General features: G+C 32.3%; 2 long non-coding RNA genes across 4 annotated transcripts; one reads left to right on the top strand and one right to left on the bottom strand.

The window, feature by feature from the left end:
- The first annotated feature begins 456 nt into the window (after positions 1 to 456).
- On the top strand, positions 457 to 6,389 carry LOC145165497 (uncharacterized). Of its 3 annotated transcripts, XR_013740083.1 has the most exons (8): positions 457 to 891; positions 1,096 to 1,152; positions 2,560 to 4,426; positions 4,660 to 4,729; positions 5,397 to 5,467; positions 5,618 to 5,673; positions 5,798 to 5,899; positions 6,022 to 6,389. It is a non-coding gene; the product is annotated as an uncharacterized LOC145165497 (long non-coding RNA). The 3 variants fall into 3 exon arrangements; XR_013740084.1 differs by lacking the exon at positions 5,618 to 5,673; XR_013740082.1 differs by lacking the exons at positions 5,397 to 5,467; positions 5,618 to 5,673 and having other exon boundaries at positions 458 to 891.
- LOC145165498 (uncharacterized) lies at positions 4,718 to 6,110 on the bottom strand. Its single transcript, XR_013740085.1, has 4 exons — positions 5,999 to 6,110; positions 5,775 to 5,907; positions 5,612 to 5,681; positions 4,718 to 5,250 (listed from the first exon to the last, which is right to left on the bottom strand). It is a non-coding gene; the product is annotated as an uncharacterized LOC145165498 (long non-coding RNA).
- Positions 6,390 to 20,447: the final 14,058 nt, after the last annotated feature.

The raw sequence follows: 20,447 nt of genomic DNA on the forward strand, positions 1-20,447 counted from the left end.
GTCGTCCCACACAAACAAAACTCGAACAGCTAGTATGTTCCACCATACGTGAACGTGTCGTAATGCAGAAAAATCTCGAACAGTTGTATGACCATCCATTACTAAAATTTTCATGTCAGTATGAAATACAAATATGTATTGTTTTGTATAATTTGTTTTAACCATATAAACATTTTTATAAATTATTCTTTTTATGTAATAATAAAAAAAATGATTTTTATTTAAAAGCCTAAATTTTTTTTATGTTTATGTGAAATATTTTAAATATTCACGTTACATTATTATATTTAATTTAATGTAAGAATAAAAAAAAACTTCATATAATACGTATCAAAACTGTTTTTCCCTTAATATATATATTTTAATTATTGTTTCTATACATACGTTAATTTGTGAAGGCGTGAATATTTACCATTCATTATTATTATTTTTTTGATAATAATATAGGGTAATGTTCTTCTACCAAACCCTAAAGCCGACATAACCCTAAATTGCTTTTTCAATTCTTACAGCCGACATAACCATAAATTGCCTTTTCAATTCTTACAGCCGACATTCAGAAAGGGGAATACGAAATGAACCGATTCATGAATTAAACACAACCATTTGAGTCGACGAAACTCTTCGTCTCTCTCTTGCCTCGTTTGTATAAATCAGTGATGCCATAAGACCGTATTTTCTCTATTACTCTCGTTATGCCCTAAATTCATATCTGCAGATCTGGTTATGCTTTCTACAAATTGAGAGATGCATTCATCGATTACATCTCGATTACTCTCGACTGAGGGTTTTATGGCTTTAAGTGTCGGCTTTAATTCATGATTACGAGCGAGATGTCGAGGGATCAGAAGAGGATCATTGGTCGGATAGTTACATGGAGATACAACAAAGGTAACTAAATTTATGAAGTTGTTTAAATGTAAATTTATTGTTCTTTAGCTTTGTGGATTTTATGGTGACTTTGTTTTTATAAATTAAGGTTGGAATTGGAGTATGGATTATTCTATTATATAAAATCATGTTACCAATCATAATACATACATATATATTACGTACATTATGTTTAATATTTCTATTATATATGATTTTTTTCAGGGAGAATCATTAACTTTGTAAGGGTAGAAACTAACTGCAACAAAGCTACGTTTACAAGTAAGTGTTATTTTCATGGTTTCAAAAAGTAAATCCTAAATTTCTTAGTCAATCAGATCTGCTTAATTAACTAATAGTATAATAACAATAATATTGCTTAATCTTTGTGTAACTACTACTTAAACTCAATAGCAATTACAAGCAATTATGCAGTTCTTCGTTGCTAATACATATTACTTTAGTAACATATAATCTAATGGAAAAGAAACATACCTTTTTTTAATGCTTGTAGAATAGATCGTTGTTAAGAAGCCCTGTTGTTTATACATGTGGAACGAAAAACACAGTTAATGAATATTGTGTATACATGAGTAAGTAAAAAATACAGTTTAAGAATATGGAAGACATACGTATGTGCAGACTGTGGAAATGGTGAGGGTGTTCTCTCTTTATCTGAATTACGAAATTTGTTTGTCAATGACAAACTATAATGCATCTACGATATGGATAGTATAAATATACAATCTAATATAATCTGTTAAAAGTTTGTTATGAATAGATAAGATGCAATTCATATATATGTGCATGAATATTCAAATATTGTTTTGAAAATTCATCATCTATTTGGATATACATAATCCTTTTATCTAATAAATAATCAAAATTTCCGTATTAATTTAACAAAAAAATCAATTTTCGTTTTTTTGCTGTTTAACATTGAAATGCATGGTGCTTTCTGAAATAACAATATTGTTTGGTAACAAAAGCTACTTGTAATTAACCTGAAAATATGTTATTTTCATTTTCTAATGACCTACTTACTGTTACACCAACGTCATTTATCTACAACTCAATATGAGTAGAACATCTTATCAATATAACCATTTTAGATATACCAGATGAATTTGACCACTAAATTCTTTTTTGTAAACGCCATTAAAGATAACTCTTTATTGTAGTAATGATTTAATTTGTGTAATATAGCATGGAAATAATATCATACTTTCATTTTTTTCTGTATATAATTTACTTTTAGAAATCACAGAATCCTACTTTCATTTTTTTCTATTACCAAATTCTACTTTCAGTGTTTTATGCAATTAGGCGTCGTCCTTTAAAAAATGTTAATATGTTATATAAAAAATAAAAGTTTGATTCTATAATAAGTTATCATATATCACAACATCCTACTCTAATTTCATCTTGAATAAATATGTTTCCAAACATAGCTGATTATAAGAATTTGAATGTACTTGGCTAGTTATTGCTATAACTAGCAATGTACTTCGGGTTTTAGATAAAAATAAAAAATAATTGCAAAAAACAGATAGAAACAAGTGTCAAATAAAAAAGTACATTGCTAGTTATTGTGTTGTCTTACATTTATTGGATTGTCCTCCCAAATGGTTAGTACAATGCTATTTTGCATCCCTTTATTATGATATCCTAATCATTTTTTTATTGCAGGTGGTACTTGCCAACAAATATGATTACCCATAAATAGTTTTGCCGAGTATTAAGAGGAGATACTTCTTTTATTTGACCAACAAATAACACAAATAAAGATCCATAAATAAAAAGTATAGTTGTTCATTTTGGTTTAAAAAAATATCCAAACAGTTTGTTATTTAATATTTTTTTAAAATAGTAAATGTCATTAAAAAAAGAACCTGCTCCATAACCATTAGAATTCTGAAAAATCAATAAAAAACGACCTAAAACTTAAACAAAAACAATCCTAAGAAAGAAGACCCTAAAATGCGACACTAAGAAGAAAACTCTAATAAATAAAATACTTAGGTGTCCATGACTACATCATCTTCACCCCATAACAACATGATTTTCACTATCTTCCTCGTCATGAAACTGATGAAATCTGTTTCGTTTATGAATTGTGACACGGGGCCTCTTGGTTGGTCGGGTTGATGTTGTTAATGCTGTTGAATCTGCTGTATCAGTTGTTTCCACAGCTTTACCATCCAACTCTTGATCTTCAGAACTTAAAAGATCAACAACCTAATTCCATTTCCAGGTTTCCAACGCTCTCTGTCTTTTCTTTTGTTTTTCGACCTTAAATTGTTGAAGCTTTTTTTGAACAGTTTCTTGTCGTTGCTTCTTGTTATCATTGCTAAAGTTTTGCATTATGGCTGATTGTGTATGATAAAATTAGTCTTAATTACAACAAAACAAATGAAAAAGAAAACAAATATACGAGAACATACCTTCTTGAAAGCTTGACATTTCTCGTCACAATCTACTTTACAGTAGCGTACTTGGCTATTTATTGTAGTAGAATTAGTACCCATGTGTCAATATTTTCCCGCTCAAACTAAATTCTATCCCAAAATATAAGGAACCAACATATATAATCATTTAAAATCGGTATTATCTTTACAGCCATCAATATTTAAAAAAAAGATTAATTGGAAAGATAAAATTTAAAAGGGTTAAATTAAAATTAATAATGTTATTTAAGTCATTATTAAATAGAAAATCTTCCAGGCTGTCAATAATTTCCCGCTAAAAAAATTCTTTTCTGAGAAAAAATAAGTATTTAACTTATTGAGTAAATTACACGAATGGCCCCTGTGGTTTGGGGTAATTTGCACGTTTGGTCCCTAACTTATTTTTTAACTTAAAGGTCCCTACAGTTTGTTTTTATTGCGTGCTTGGTTCCTGTCTCACCTAAAAAGACTATTTTGCCATTAATTTTTTAATTTATTTAAATAAGATGTGGTAGACATAAAATAAAAAATCAAGGGCAAAATAGTATTTTTAGGTGAGACAGGGACCAAGCACGCAACAAAAACAAACAATTGGGACTTTTCGAGTTAAAAAAATAAGTTAGGGACCAAATATGCAAATTACCCCAAACAATAGGGACCATTCGTGTAATTTACTCTAACTTATTTGATATTTTAATAACAGAAATGACTCTACAAATATTAATATGTTAAAAACATAATCTATAATTAGAAAGATAAAATGTAAAATGGTTGAATTCTATATTTTGTTAATCACAACAACAACTGAACACTTTAAAGCAGCATATTGAAATTCATTTTGGTTTTAAAAAGGAAAAATTATATTGAATTGTAGGCAAATTGAATGTACTTTGGTAGTTATTGCAAGACATAGCCATGTACTTTGAGTTTTGGGTAAAAATAAAAATAAATTACAAAAATCAGAAACAAATAAGTGTCAGGTAAAAAACAAACAATAGTAGCTATTCATATTTTTATTGCTGGAGGTATTTGACAACAGAAGTGATTACTTAACTGTAATCACCTGGATATGAAGGAAGGAGATCAGATTTGTTGAGGATTATAAGGAGGTACTGCTTTTATTTGACCAAGACATAACACAAATGAAGTCCCACAAATATATAGTATAGTAGTTCATTTTGGTTATCAGTAAATACAAGATTGATATTTAGGGAAATTGAATGTACGTAGACAGTTGGGTTGACTTTGTTTTTTGGATAAAAAAAATTGCAAAAAACAGAAACAAACAAGTGTCAATGTTAGTAGTAATATATTTTAGTAGCTAATCATTTTTCAATTGCAGGTGATATTTATCAAAAGATATGAGTACTCAACTGTTATGACCCGGATATGAGAGAAGGAGATACAAGGAGGTACTACTCTTTATGCTATATACAACTGCATAATTTTATAATAAAAAATATTACTTTTCTGGACAAATCGATCTTTATCAGCTTAACCATCTTTTGGGCACCTTTTGGATCAAGATTAAAAAATCACTCATAGATTTTTACAAACCAAACATCCCATAAACCAGGAAATGTCAATCTTATTTTAAACAATCTACTGAAATACTAAAATATACAAAATCCCTTCTCTTAGGTGTCTTTAACTGCATCATTCTCAACCCTGAATTTGCTGATTTTTTGGTTTCTCTTAATTGGTGGGGATAATGTTGTTGGTGTTGTTGAATCAACTGTATCAGCTGTTTCTGTAGCTTCATCATCCAATGGTTGATCTTTGGAACTCAAAACATCAATAACTTCATCCCATTTCCAGTTTTCTAATGCTCTCTTTCTTTTCCTCTGTCTCTCCATAATCCATTGATTCAACATGAAGTGAACACATTCCACTTGTTCGTGAACCTCATCATCGGTTTAAACATTCATTCTAGCTGATTTGTATACTAATATTAGAATCAACAGTTATACAACATATATAAAATGAAATGAAAGAAAAATTATTAAGTAATACATTGATAACTGCTGGATTTTGGTATAAAATTTCTCTTTCTACCTCTTATTTTATCTTCTTTATTAGGATCAAACAAATCACTATCAGTGTTTGAAGTACAGTGCTTAATAAAGATAGAAGTACAATGCAATAATCAGGTAGATTTTTGAAGTATAATTCATGTGTTTGCAGCCATGGTGGAATCCCCATCTTTTATTAAAACCCATTTATAGATCTAAGCCTGAAAAAACAATTTTTTATAATAATTTCAAGTAATTGAGTTTAAGTTGTTATGAATGTACCTGTAGATATGATGAACTATGTAAGCTTTTAGTACCAGCCCTAGTAATGTTTTGATCTGCAGGTAAAAGACTTTTCAGGAAATAAAATTAATGTTTGATCGTCATTTTAATATAGATTTTGATTTTTTTTCTGAAAAGATGATTGTAATGATTGTATATGTACCATATGATTCTGCAATCTTGAAGGTTGTTGGCAACTGTTGGTGATGATCGATATTGTCCAGAGAAGAAAGTTGTATCTTTTTGATCTGCTTTTAGTACCAGCCCTAGTAATGTTTTGATCTGCAGGTAAAAGACTTTTCAGGAAATAAAATTAATGTTTGATTGTCATTTTAATATAGATTTTGATTTTTTCTGAAAAGATGATTGTAATGATTGTATATGTACCATATGATTATGCAATCTTGAAGGTTGTTGGCAACTGTTGGTGATGATCGATATTGTCCAGAGAAGAAAGTTGTATCTTTTTGATCTGCTTGTAAAAGTCGTGGGCAGGAACTGTAAAAGTCGTGGGCAGGTTCCTGGTGTTGACGATTGATTTTTTCCACAGAAGAAAGGAAGAAAGCATAGATAACGCCAAGAGGAAACTTGAGCTTTTTTTGCTCTTTTTCACAGTGTACAATTTATAATGCATGATTTGCTTAGATCCAAGAAAAAAGGACTGAAAACTTATCCCTAAAAGGAACTGGTATATGGGCCACGTGACAACTTTTAATTTAGATTTCAAAACTTATGTTGACTCATTCTAGTCAAAAATATGATTTTTTTAAATTTTAAATCCTCTATATTTGGTAAGATAAGATGTATGTTTGAATGTTTCAATATTCATTTTACATTTGTACTTAGTGCATTGTATTTTGTAATTTGTTGATAAATGTTTGTACATTGAGCTTAAAGGTTTGGACGTCTTAAATCTATTTTTAGAAATAGTAAGGTTTGTATAATAAGATAGTATATATATATATATATATATATATATATATATATATATATATATATATAGGGGCGTAGTATGTATGGGGCCAGGAGGGGCAGTGGCCCCCCCTGATTTTTGGGCTAGAAGTAGGAATTGTAGTTCAAAAAAAATTAGTTATAGGCCTTCTATCTTCAAACTTGGGCTTTGGTCCCTCCCGATTCCTAATCAGACATGTCCAATAGTCCAAATTCTCCAAGCGATACCAAGAAATCAGAATCGGTTCATCCCCATTTGCCCAATTCGCCATTCGCTGCCTATCTCGCCTGGACGCCTGCTGTCATTGTGTTGCTGTCTCCGTGTCTCGCTAGTCGCTAGTCGCTTGTGCGACTGTGCCTTGTGTCGTTGTCTCGCCAAATCGCTGGTCTCACTCTCGCCATCGCCATTCGCCAAGTGCCCTAGTCGCCATTCACAAATCACATAAATAGGTATGGATAATGGAATCCCGTCATCCCGAGACCCGAATCATGCTCTTTCTTTTCTGATTATTGATTGTTGGTGTTGCACTGTTGCTGCTATTTTCTGTTGCCTGCGTTACTGAGTTTCTTTTTTAACTTGGCTGTCATTTGCGATTTGCCAATTTGATTTATGAGTTGAGTTGTGAACTTATGATTTGTCAGTTTAGCTCTTCTAGTCTTCTTTCAGTTTTAATTTAATGTAAGCTCTAGGACACCAATTCACCAAACAGGAATAGAAAAAAATTGACTTGGTTAATGGTTATGTTATGCACTTATGCAGTTATGCTGATTTTTGATTTGGTTATTGATTTTCAGTTTTGATTTCTGATTTTTGATTTGGTTATTGATTTGGTTATGCTTCACAGCTTCAAACAAAACTGAAAACAAAGATTGATTTGGTTATTGTTAAATGAGTTATTGGTTATTGTTCTAAATTTGATATTAAATTTTTGATTGAATCAATTGTTTCTTCATTTTGATTTTTCTAGATATAATCATGGGAAAGATGAAAACCTTAGATTATTTTTTCAAAAGAAAGGTAGATGATAAAGAAACTAATCATGAAAGTGAAGAGAGTAAACGTCACAAAGCTTCAACAAGTGAGCCACAAGCGCAAAAAACAGAAAATCAACAAGAGATTGAGCCACAACCGCAAGGAAAGGAAAATCTACAAGAGAATGAGCCACAACCACAAGAAAAGGGAAATCCTAATGAAGTTGATTTGAAGAATCTAGAAAGAGATCCCGCTAAACGCAAGCAAATGTGGGATTATCTGGTCAATTTAAGGGAGCAAGTGAGACGAGCTTATATGAATTTAGGACCTTTCCAAATACTTCTTAAGGAGTATCAAGCTAAAGGTTCAACGAAACATCCTCGTAGATTCCAATATTCTTGGTTCAACATTTTCCCTAATTGGCTAGAGTATTCTCCAACAACACACGCTTCTTATTCTAATATTCTTATTGTTTTATTTGTTATATTCCGGTACACCAATTTTTCACAAACTTAATTTTTACAATTAACGTAATTTGTGCTTCCAGTAAGCGTCATGATGACTTACAAAAGGCAAAGGCAACTGAGATTGAACAATTATTGGAATTAGGTGAAATCGAATCAGGGAAGGGATTGAATCAAGTTGGGACATTAAGAAGAGCTGGTGATACATGTTGGGGTTCTCATTTTCGTTCCGTTTGCAGTTTAATTGACATGTTTGCTTCGTGTTGTTCTCCAAGGAATAATTGATGACGTATCTGCTACTTATTCTCAACGCGGAGATGCTGATGCAGCTTACTGTTATCTGAAATCATTTGAGTTTGTGTTTATTCTTCACCTGATAAAGGAAGTAATGGGAAAGACTGATATACTTTCTCAAGCTCTGCAAAAGAAATCCCAAGATATTCTTAATGCTATGGAGTTAGTTTCAGCAACAAAGGAGGGTCTAAATGATTTCAGAAACAAAGGATGGGAGTCTTTACTTGCACAAGTAAAGTTTTTTTGTGAAAAACATGAAATAAATATGCCAGATATGAATGCTCCTTATACTTCTACTCGATATCGGCCTCGAAAAACAGATAATCATGTTACTTTTGAACATTTTTATCGAGTGGATTTGTTTACAGCCACATTGGACAAACAGCTACATGAGTTGAATAGTAGATTCAATGATCAGGCGATGGAGTTGTTAAGTCTTAGTTCTACTTTAGTTTCTAAAGTGATTAACGTTGATCAAATTTGTCTTCTTGTTGAGAAGTATTATCCTGAAGATTTTACGGAGCAAGAGAGGATTCAATTACGATATCAATTGGAGATTTTTAATATTGATATGACAAAGAATCCAAGGCTAAGTGGTGTATCAACTATTGCTGGCCTTTGCAAGCGTCTTGTGGAAACTCAGAAACACGAGACATATTATTTGCTTGATAGAGTGGTTAGGTTAATCTTGACACTTCCAGTTTCTACTGCAACAACAGAGAGGGGATTTTCAGCAATGAAAATATTCAAGAATCGTCTTCGCAATAAGATGCCGGATGATTTTCTCGCAAACAACTTGGTGATTTACATAAAAAGAGAAATTGCTGAAAACATTGATTCGAAGTCTCTAATTGATGAATTTAAAGACATTAAAGGTCGTCGGGCTGAGTTGTAATTCTTTTTCTAGGTGTTTTTGGTGTTTATTTGTTGAAAACAATCTGTTTTTTTTTTTTAAGAATGTTAATTTCAGTTTATAATATTTTCGGCCCCCCAAGTTGATTGTGCAAGCTCCGCCACTGTATATATATATATATATATATATATATATATATATATATATATACTAGGTGTGATACCCACGTATTACATGAGTTAATTAAAAAAATTAAATATCAAAATGTAAACATTAAGTATTTTTTAAAGTTAAATTTTAAAATAAGAAAGGAAAAAAACATATTTATTGCAATTTATAATCATATTTATTACATTTAATACTTTACTTATATATCTATGTATATTATGTGATTTTTTAATTTTAAAAATTAAAAAACTTAGAAATTAACATGTGGATATTATTTATTTTAAAAATACCACAAAATGACAAGTGTTAACATTTATAAGAGATTGACATGTGGCAAAATGTATTTTCATTTATTGGAGTATATATATATTGTCACACCCCAAAACCGGAACGGCGGAATCGTTCGGGGGTGGAGGACGTCATGTTTAGTATCACGAGATATGTATATGGTAAGCAAGTAATTTACAACCATTTCATTTCGAAAGAAAATGTTTACAATGTGTGTGTTCGCAAAACATAGAATTCATACACAAATAACAAAACAAGACTTGAAGCTATAATGCTCCATCTTCTGAATCCCCAGCTCGAGCACCTGTCTAATAGTCTCCTGAGAATACAAGTTATTTGAAAGAGTTGATCAGTATCACGAGATATGTATATGGTAAGCAAGTAATTTACAACCATTTCATTTCGAAAGAAAATGTTTACAATGTGTGTGTTCGCAAAACATAGAATTCATACACAAATAACAAAACAAGACTTGAAGCTATAATGCTCCATCTTCTGAATCCCCAGCTCGAGCACCTGTCTAATAGTCTCCTGAGAATACAAGTTATTTGAAAGAGTTGATCAGCAATTAAGCTGGTGAGTTCATAAGATTTTAGTGATGTGAGTAAGTTTTAAAGTGTTCTTAAAATGTAGATGTAACATGTAGTTGTAAAATGTAGTAAGTGGTAAGTTCTGTTTTGAAAAGCTCGCCTGTTCCTCTAGAAAATCCTATATTTCATACTTTGATGGAAGTTTAAGTAAAATGACACCACAACCCTTTCTATGGGTACTAAGTGGGTACAAGTTATATAAGACTCAGAGTAAACAAACAATCGATTGTGCGCATCTGCCCTAAGCTCACAACCAAACAAGGAACATAAATTAAGGCGGATAGCACACATCCCATTGGTTGTTAGATCATTGTCATATATAACCCAGGTGTATTCACTTGTTACTCATGGAGTTTATTGTAATGGTTCCTTTATATCTAATGAAAAGTTCTTTAAGAAAGCCCTTATTTCTTATAATAAAATGGTGACCACAATGATTACTTTTATAATAGCTTAGTTTATACTGATATATATAATCTAATATCGGATAGAAAGTTAATTGAGTGAATCTGCCCTAAGCCCACAACCAAACAAGGAACAGGAAGTAAGGCGGAAAGCACACATCCAACTACCTATTGGGTATTAGTTTTATATATAAACATGATGTATAAACTAAGGTATTATAGAGTTACTCACCTAAGGTCCTTTAAATTGTACTGGTTTAATAAAATGGATTAAACCCTTTACTGTGAGGTTTCTAGTTTTGTATACCAAAAGTACTGATTTTGGAAAGTATGTTTTGTATTAGAAAAACTGTGCTTTGACTCTGTGTCCTATAACCTGACCCATACCTGGTACCCTTATGATGACTTGATGTATACTAAGCATACATATATATAGAATCGGGTAGATAATAGATTGGGTGAATTTGTTCCAAGCTCACAACCAAACAAGGAACAGGAAATGAAGCGAAGAGCACACATCCTATTACCTGTCGGACTCTATTGGTATATATATATCCTGTGATGTATACATTAAGGAATCATAAGACTAGCATTATGGTCCTTTCTTTTAAACGTAGCCTTCTACCAAGGCATCTTCTGTTACGTGCTAGACTCGACTGTTCCGTTTGTCGATTGTAAAAATGTATATTTTCCCTAGTTTATAACTATCTTGACTCGAAAATAGTTTGAGTTTGACTTTCAAGTGGTACTGTCACTTTATGAAAGTAATGGGAAATGTAAGTACACAGTTGTCGTTTATAATGACATGCGGATGTACTAATAACCTAAAAACATATTTGTTTTATTACGGTTATAATGTGAAGGCTAGAACCCTTACTATACGCTCTCCCTGTCAGGAGATTAGGGGAACTAAACATGACCTCTTCAAATTCTTGAAAGCCATGTAATTCACATTAAAGTATATGATCATGTATACCCAATATAACTATCACCTTTTGTTTAAAACAATGAGTTAGTGATTCATTGGTATAATTAGATCATGTATGTGTTCTCATGCTATAGCAACCTAACTTGTTTGTTTTGTATTGTATATTGTACGTTCTGTTTGTTTCTCATAATTGTGTGTTCTCCCTGTATGGTATTGTTTGTTTCTGTACTTCATTGTACTAGAAGTAATGAAAAGTATTCTCCTAAACTATACCTATTATAGCTTACTAATGTTCTATTTGGACTGTTGTTGAAAAGACTCATTTATCTACTAAGCTATGCTTGTACTTTAAAAACAGAGTTTTGTCCTACTATAAAGTAACATAACTTTAAAAGAGTTTTGAAATGTTTTGACAACTTATAAATGACATAAGTAACATTTTGAAAGATGTTTATAACAAACATTTACACAATTATCATTGTGTTCAACTTGTATTCCCCCCCTTAATACAGTTAAAACAGTTACAAGATTCATTACGGGGTATGAACTCACCTGATGTGGGTGATTCAAACGGGTATGAGCGTAAGGATGAGAAGTTCCACGAATGAAGTCCCAAGACACAACAAGTCCTAAATGACATATAAGGACACATATTGACATGAATATAGTGTTTATAAACAACTATATGAAGGGAAACACCATCCGGGACTAGGAAACACCTTGATTCAAGTGTTATAAGTACTAAGGATTGCATCTAAGGGTGGTAGGACATTGCTATTGAGTTTCGGGTTCAAGGGTAAACTCCTTTGGAGTTTACGGTTTTATGACCATCGCCCCTTGAGTTTACGGTCGTAAACCCATGGGTTTACGGCCGTAAACTCATGGTACTTTTACCATGTTGTGTTTTGAAGCTTTACAAGTCATTAGAAGCATTTCTACTCCATGCCTAAGTCTTTGGAAGAGATTAGGGCACCATTTCACTCTTTTGTGGAGTTTACGGTCCATGGACCATTTCTCTTTGGGTTTACGGCCGTAAACCCAAATGGTTTATGGTCTTTTTGTTGTTTTAAGTCCATAGCACATCAAGGATGGTATCTAGACTAGTTTCCAAGGCTTTGTAAGGGACTAGGGCACACTTTGGCCCCTTTGTTAGGGTTTACGGTCCAAGAACATCTTGGACCATAAACACCTTTGATCTTGTGTTTCATTGGTGTTTTCTTGATGATTAGAAGTGTAACAAGTCTTATAATACACTAGGGTAGGAGTACTAACTAGGTAGAAGCTTGAAAAGGTGCTAAAAGTCCAAGAACACTAGTGTGTGTTCTTGGTGAAACTTGAAGATCTACACTTTTGGAATGATTTCACGGATGGAATCATGTAAGATCACTAGATTAAGTAAGATATCAACTTTTTAGGGTAAGAAACACTTACATAGTTGAAGATCTAGAAGAAAAGTTGGATGATACTTGAGAGGATTTGAGTTTGGATCTTGCAAAAGTGAAAAAGTGGTAAATAATGACTAAGTGTCATATTTATACCCCCTTTTAGGGTTTACGGCCGTAAACACCTTTGTTTAGGCCGTAAACTCCAAACTCTTGGTGTTTTGGGACATTATTGTTGCACAATAAACCCTAGGGCATCCCCTCTCCTGATATCTCCCGAAGTACTATCTTTAAAACACTCAAACTGATTCCAAAAAGCTTGAAAGTTAGCAGAAACAGTTCTGACTTCTATTGAAGTGAATGGTTGTACAGAATAGAAATTTCGGGTTGTCACATATATATATATATATATATATATATATATATATATATATACAGAGAGAGAGAGGTATGTTCAAATGAGAACAGTTTTATACCACCTATTCGTTAAATGAAGAAAAAAAGGCGCGTCATTTATGTTTTACTTAACGGAAGGGCTTATGTGTAATTTAACATTTATATTCTCCATGCTTTGCTTATTCTCGCACAAAGCAGCGGCACCCCACTCCGATCCTTCCCTCCGCCCAATACCGCCTACTCCCGTTAATCTGAAAGACACCATTAGTCACTAGCGGAGTTTACCACCACTGGAACCGAGAAGCTGATTTTAGATGAAATCAAGAAGATAATTGAAGTATTGGATCGATCGAAAAAGGGAAAGGAGATGTCAATCGCTTAGATCGAAGGAGCTGAAGCCCTTGTTCTCATGGAAAATTTCTGATAATCCATCACCAGGTGAGTACACTTATCGATTTGATTTCACAAGTTACTCCCAATTAATTATGAGAAAGAATCCAATTATCTCTTTTAGATTGGATTCATGGATTGGTCTAGGGCTTAGTGGAATCCTATTATCAACACCTAACTTAACGCTAGTTAAAAAATCGACAAAAATGGGATCCTTATATGGTGAAAGTTAACATTGAGGAAGAGTTTTTGGTGTCACACACAAACTGTTTGATAAAAGTCCTCTTAGAATTTTTCATAGTGGAGTTGGATTCATGGATTGGTCTAGGGCTTAGTGGAATCCTATTATCAACACCTTAACTTTGAGCCCTCATTAAGCCAAACATTAATGCCCTTAGGTTAAATTGAATTTCACATCTCTATAGCCTAATAAGCAACCAACAATCATGTTAAAAGTGATAAACTTAAGGCTTAACCATTAATTCCTTAATAGAACACCAAAAACTATTTAGAAGATATTATGATCAATTTTCCCAAATCTGTCCTCCAACTTCTAAAATCCGTGCAAGTCAATACGAACATCTAAAAATCATGAGACTTAGTTTTCTGGAAATCTTAGTGTGCCTAATTTCTTCAAACTTTGAATCACATTTCGAAATTCCAAATCCTTGAGGGGTAAAATTGGCAATCTTCTCAGGCTGGTCCATGCTGTCACAGATTTCATGCACTGTCTTCAAAAAATCATAATAAATTCATCAGAACTCCAAATGTCAAAATTCCAAAGCCTATAGTTAGATATGGATGTATAGTTTCCAACATATAAAGGTCCTAATGTAATTATTAGTATATTGATACAGTTTATTCAAAGAGTGTTGAGTGGTCCAAAAAATGACAGCTAAAAGTTACCAACTTGTAAATTTAATATAAAATAAGCCAAAAATCATTAGAATGAGATCTTTATATTTCTGAAACGATAAAAGGGGGAACTTTACCAGTATAATTTTATCAAAATTTAAAAATGGGTTGAAAGGTAAGAAAACATATCCCAAACAGTGGACTACAATCAAAGAGAAAATAAGGAAATATGTACATAAGTTTTATAAGATTAATACAACAAACACAAGGTAAATAATGTTATAATTTTTGTGTATGTTCTCGGAAAGGAAATGATCCATCTTGCTCATGCTAGCTAATTTTCAAGATCAAGGAGGTGAGTACTAACTCTCCTATTATGTAGGCATTACTTGTTTTATGTTATTGTTCACATATACCCTAATAACATGTGATTATGTGTATCTAATGACATATGATTTATGTGGCTAAGATACTTTTCGTGTTCTCGATTCAATAATCGTTTTTTTTCCACTTTAATCATATGTGATTAAATACATTTAATCAGATGTGATTATATGTTTCTAATCACATATGATTTTATTTGGAAAAAACAAATCTTGTCTATTTAAATCAAATGTGATTAGATACATACAATCACATTTAATTATATATGAACGCGAAAACAAATGTTTATCCAAATTAATCATATGTGATTAAATACATATAACCATATGTGATTATATGAATCTAATCACATATGATTTAATTTTTGCTTTGTCGATTCATTAGTTGTTCTCATGTATTTTATCACATGTGATTATATGTATAATCGTATGTGATTAAGTACATGAGCACAACTATTTAATCGAGAAGGAAAAAATAAATCTTGTCCACCTCAAATCATATGTGATTACATACATATAGTCACATGTGATTAAATATATTAGAACAATTATTGAATCGACGCAAGAATAAATATTTTCCATACGAATCATATGTGATTAAATAAATATAATCACATGTGATTAAATACACAAGAACAACTATTGAATCAACACGTGAAAACAAATATTGTCCATGTAAATCATATGTGATTAAATACATATAATCACATGTGATTATATGTATCCAATCATATATGATTTATGTGGATGAGATTCATTGTCACATTCTCGATTCAATAATTGTTCTTTGTCCACTGTAATCATATGTGATTAAATACATATAATCATATGTGATTATATGTATCTAGTCACATATGATTTATACGGACAAAAAATAATGATGTCTATATAAATCATATGTGATTAGATACATATAATCACATATGATTATATACACAAGAACAACTATTGAATCAAGAACACAAAGATAAATATTGTCCACATATATCATATGTGATTAAATGCATATAATCACATATGATTATATGTATCTAATAACATATGATTTATCTAGATAAGATTCATTTTCACGTTCTCGATTCAATAATTGTTTTTTTCCACTTTAATCATACGTGATTAAATACATTTAATTAGATGTGATTATATGCTTCTAATCACATATGATTTTATTTGGAAAAAACGAATCTTATCTATATAAATCATATGTGATTAGCTATATACAATCACATGTGATTATATACACGATAACAAATATTGAATCAAGAACGCTAAAACAAATCTTTATCCACATTAATGATATGTGATTAAATACATCAAATCACATGTGATTATATGAATCTAATCACATATGATTTATGTATCTAATCACATATGATTAAATATAATTAAATACTTATAATCATATGATTAAATACTTATAATCACATATGATTAAATATATGAGAAAAATTATTGAAACGAAAACTCAAAAATGAATCGAGAGCGCGATAATGACATATGCGATTAAATATATCTAATCACATTTAATCACATGTGATTATATGTATCTAATCACATATGATTTATGTGGAAAAGATTCATTTTCACGTTCTCAATTCAATAATTATTTTTTGCCCATTTTATTCGTATTTGATTAAATACATTTAATCACTTGTGATTAAATACACGAGGACAACTATTGAATTAAGAACGCGAAAACGAATCATGTCCACATAAATTACATGTGATTAAATACATATAATCACATGTGACTAAATACACATGTGATTATATGTATCTAATCACGTATGATTTATGTAGACATAATTTATTTTTGTATTCTTGATTCAATAGTTGTTCTTTTACAATGTTAACCATATGTGAATATTGTACATATAAATCATATGTGATTAAATACATTTAATCACATATGATGATATGTATCTAATAACATATGATTTATGAGGACATTGTTCGTTTTTGCTTTCTCGATTTAATAGTTGTTCTCATTATTTAATCACAAGTGATTAGATTATATGTATTTAATAACATATAAAAAAGTACATAAAATCACACATGATTTATGTCATTATATGTATTCAATCACATACAATGTTAATGGCTATAGGTAATGGGCGGTGGTGATAGGTGATGGAGGTGGGTTGTGGTGGCGAGTAGTAGTAATAGTGGTTTTGGTGGGTGATGGGTGGTGGTCGTGGTGACGAGCAGTGGTAATGGGTGGTGGAGGTGGGTGGTGGTGATGGATGGTGGTGGTATTGATGGATGGTGGTTGGTGGTTGTGTTGTGTGTTGGTAATGGTGGTGGGTACATATAATCACATAAATCTTGTCCACATAAATCATATGTGATTAAATACATATAATCACATGTGATTAAATATATTAGAATAATTATTGAATCGACGCAAAAATAAATATTTTCCATACGAATCATATGTGATTAAGTATATATAATCACATGTGATTAAATACACAAGAACAACTATTAAATCAACACGTGAAAAAAAAAATATTGTCCATATAAATCATATGTGATTAAATACATATAATCACATGTGATTTAATACACAATGCCAATTATTAAATCAAAAACACGAAAATAAATACGGCCCACGTAAATAATATTTTATTAAATACATATAATCACATGTAGTTATATGTATCTAATCACATATGATTTACGTGGACAATATTCATTTTTGCATTCTCGATTCACTAGTTTTTCACGTGTATTTAATCACATGTGATTATATGTATTTAATAACATATAAATCATATATGATTCGATACAAATAATCATATGTGACTCGATACATATAATCACATGTGATTATATACAAGAGAAAACCTAATGAATCAAAAACACAATAACAAATCTTTGTAGGTGGGGGTGGTGGTGGTTGGTGGTGGTGATGGTTGTGGTGGGTGGGTGGTGGGTGGTGGTGGTGGTGGGTGGTGGATAGTGATGGGTGGTGGGTGGTGGTTATGGTTGTGGTGGGTGGGTGGTGGGTGGTGGTGGTGGTGGTGGGTGGTAGTGGGTGGTGGGTAGTGATGGGTGGTGGGTAGTGGGTGGTGGTTGGTGGTGATGGTGGTGGCGGGTGGTGGGTGGTGGGTAGTGATAGGTGATGGTGGCGGGTGGTGGTGGGTGGTGGGTAGTGATGAGTGGTGGTGGCGGGTGGTGGTGGTGGTTGTGGTGGGTGGGTGGTGGTGGGTGGTGGGTAGTGATGGGTGGTGGGTAGTGGTTGGTGGTGGTGAGTGGTGGCGGGTGGTGGTGGTGGCGGGTGGTGGTGGCGGCGGGTGGTAGTGATGGGTGGTAGGTAGTGGTTGTTGGTGGTGGTGGCGGGCGATGGTGATGGCTGGTGGAGGTGGGTTGTGGTGGCGAGTGGTGGTGGTTAGGTGGTGATGGTGGTGGGTGGTGATGGTGGTGGCGGAGGTGGTTGGTGGTGGTGGTGGGTGGGTGGTTAGTGATGGGTGGTGAGTGGTGGTTGGTGGTGGTGGTTAGTGATGGGTGGTGGTGGTGGGTGGTGGTGGCGGGTGGCGGTGATAGGTGGTAGGTAGTGGTTGTTGGTGGTGGTGGCGAGCGGTAGTGATTGGTGGTGGAGGTGGGTGGTGGTGGCAGGTGGTGCACTACAAGAAATTTGGTCCTTTACCCACACATGTTATGTGTTGGTAAAAGCATAAGATGTGTTGATAGTCAGCACTACCTACACATAAATTAAGTGTAACTATGTGTTGGCTCATGCCTGTTGAAATAGATCATTACCAACACATAGTTTATGTGTAGTTAAAGATTAATCTATACCTACACATGTATGTGTGGTTGGAAGTAGTAAGTATGTGTAGGTAGAGGTATTTTGATATGTTTTTGGATGTTAATGACGAGGCTATTAACATGGAAGTTGACATGGTTGTTGACGTGGTCTACATGGATGGCATCGACTATAGGTGTCATAAAAATATGTGTGGGTAATAGTTTTTCTGTGTGTAGGTAGTATTAATATATGTGTAGGTATTTCCTTTGTTATGTATAGGTAAAAATATATTTATGTGGGTATTAAAGATGATATATATAGAAGTAATAAGTAATAACCTTCAAATATGCACAAAATATACACAAACATATGTATAAATAGAAACATATGCGATCAAAATATCATTATAGATTAAAAATTGTCTAACATAATATTTCAAGCCACAAGAAAATTACAAGTCATAAAACTTGAAATACTTAAACTAACAAAAGACCACAAGACTATCGACTGATATGCAACACTTGGATGTACCACTATGAGTCAAGTCCTTGTGCATAAGTAGTGTTTCCTAAAAAAATAAAATTCCATGAGCAAAGTTAGTATAAAAGTAAGTATAAACATGTGAAAACAAGTAAACATTTGAATCGTTATTAAATATACCAAAAGAATGTGCACCTCTCTTAGCATTCCACCATACTTGAACCTCCTTCTGCTTCTTCCTACCCCTTCTGCATGAAAGCATGTGAATGTAAAACTACTAAAGGTAAACCATTATAGTTGGGTGTTATGATGAACAAATAAGTGAAATTACGTTGCTATTACAAGGAACTTACGTCTTCCAAACATTATTATCTAACATGTAATTTTAGTGTTGATGCCAGGTAATGGTGTGGATTCTCTAGTAATTTTTCTAACCAAAAAGTTTACCTACTTCAACAGTTTTATAAACATCATCTGTGCCCATTGATATCTGTTTATAAACCATAAAATTAGTTCCCAACTTTGACCGGACAAGTTTCTGTAATTATGGTGTCACCCTTTGTCTTTATGAGATCAACAGTCTTAGCAACCTACAAAATATCTAAAAAAAATATCCTTAAGTAATAATGTTTGTATGGACTAATTGACCATTTGAGCAAGAACCTCGAGAAATCAAATGGTACAAGTTTTACTCACATCATAACGATGAGCATCTTGTGATGGTGGTGGTGGTTGGTGGTGGTGTTGGTGGTGGGTGGTGGGTAGTGATGAGTGGTGGGTGGTAGCTAGTTGGTGGTGGTGGTGGTGGCGCGTGGTGAGTGGTGTAGTTAGTAGGTTTTTAATTGTTTGTAATTATTTATTTGATTTATATGAATATTATTTTATAATTTTAATTAAAAAATTGTGTTTTTCAAATTTGTTCTCAAATGTTCTCGCGATAAGAAATGTTCTCGATTGAACGCTCCCCTATATATATATATATATATATATATATATATATATATATATATATATATATATATATATATATATATATATATATATATATATCATAAACAAATTAAAAAAAAAAAGAAGAAGAAGGTGAAAACATACCATATGTATATATCAATCATTTTCATGCAAAATGTCAATGATGTACCTAGAATAATTATTTAGCTTTCATTATTAAGGAATTATTATTAATATTAAAGCATGGCTTTCCTAACAATCGACAATCGTTGTTTTTGCAACATTTGGCATCAAACGTATGGTTTCTAAATTTTAAACATGTGTACGTTTGCGTA

This window comes from Lactuca virosa, chromosome 3 (assembly GCF_052849685.1).
Source record: "Lactuca virosa cultivar CGN04683 chromosome 3, Lactuca_virosa_CGN04683_v6, whole genome shotgun sequence".
Taxonomy (NCBI): domain Eukaryota; kingdom Viridiplantae; phylum Streptophyta; class Magnoliopsida; order Asterales; family Asteraceae; genus Lactuca; species Lactuca virosa.